Source organism: Triticum dicoccoides, chromosome 4B, assembly GCF_002162155.2.
Source record: "Triticum dicoccoides isolate Atlit2015 ecotype Zavitan chromosome 4B, WEW_v2.0, whole genome shotgun sequence".
In the NCBI taxonomy this organism is placed as follows: domain Eukaryota; kingdom Viridiplantae; phylum Streptophyta; class Magnoliopsida; order Poales; family Poaceae; genus Triticum; species Triticum dicoccoides.
Window position 1 is genome coordinate 8,718,846 of NC_041387.1, and position 1,650 is coordinate 8,720,495.

Sequence of the window (1,650 nt, forward strand, 5' to 3'; positions counted from 1 at the left end):
TCATGTCTATCTCTCACAATAGTTATCTTCTACTCCCTCCGTTCCTAAAAATTTGTCTATCTCTCACCAACTTCCAGGGGGTGTTCGACCAGATCCTCCGCACGGCGGTGGAGGCGAGTACGCGAGTCTGGCGCCGGAGAAGATGATCAGGACCGTGTTCGTGACTTCGTGTACAGCGACATGGAGTTCAATATGGCGTCTGGGAGCGCCTACGCCTACTACTACTACAGCCGGCGGGAGTCTGTTCCGTGTGGGAGACTGACTACGAGGTGATCTGCAAATAGTTCAGGGACGCTGGCTACGGCGAGGTGGTGCCCCGGATCATCTTCTGGAACCTGCGTGACTCGCAGTCGACGCTGGTGACGTCGACCCAGCCGGGGGTGGCCATGGTGAGCGGCTTCTTCAAGAACTTCCTCAAGATCTTTCTGAAGAACGACGGGGTGGTGAACCCTGAGGCCATCGCCGGCGAAGAGTACTAGAAGCTCGTCGTGTACGACTAGATCCATGCATTGTCAGTTGTCATCATCAGCTTAGTTGGTCTGTCGTGCTGTTGGATTATCTTGTTTTCAGAATTGTGAACAGCAGGCTTTGCTGTGCTTGATTAGCTTATTTTCTGAAATAAAACCAAAATCATGCTTGACTATAATTATCCAATGTATTGATCGATCATCATTTGGAGTGCATGAATTTATTGGCTGTGCCTTGTGAATTCCGAAGAGCTTAGCTGCCCATGTTGTTATTGGTTAGCATAGTCTTTTGTGCATTTGTACCTTATTACACTGTTTGCTTTCCAATGTCATTAGGAATTCTCTTGATTGCAACTGTATATACTTGCATAGAGCTGCATGTATGCACTGAATTGAATTCTGAATTCGGACCTGGTAAAAGTGGTCTGAACTGTTGCCTGTTCTATCATCGTGCCACTAATGCGGAAACTTACTCATCGTTCACGTGTGCATTTGGGTTTCTCTGTTTTATCACGCAGCTTTGGCAAATTCATTCTGTAGTGTAGGAACACGTTTCTAAACACAGTGTCCTTAAATGGCCTGCACATCCTCTATGCATACATGTGGTTGGTACTGTTATTAATATGTAATTGAGCCGAAGGCTGAAGCTAGATGCAGAATCTCTCTTATGTAAAAAAAAATCCATGCTGGTTAACTTCACATTTAACAGTGGAGTTACTAAAACTAAATTTTGGCGAACAGTGGTAAAATGGATATACTATGCAGTAGGCATAACTGAAGAGCTGCATGTATGCAATGAATTCAGGGTACCGCATGCCAAAACTGCAGAAACTTTTTTTTTGAGAGTCGCGCAAATACAACTTTGGCAGAGAATGGATGACTCGTATTGTCATCAGTCAGGAAATGAACGAAATAAACTTTGGCAGTACTACAAAGTATAAATTTTAATTATAGCTTTTCTGAAACCTCAAATGCACATTCGTTGGTAATATTTTTGACTTTTACAATTGGATATTCTATCTATACTCCCCGCAAAATAAAAGGATATTTTATCTAGACACACGTGAATTTCACGTGCACGCTTACTAGCATATCAAAAGCTTTACAGATCAGGGCATAATTGATGTTGATTTCATATCTTGAAGTTTTTTATTCCTGTAACGAAAATATTGCTAATGCTCTG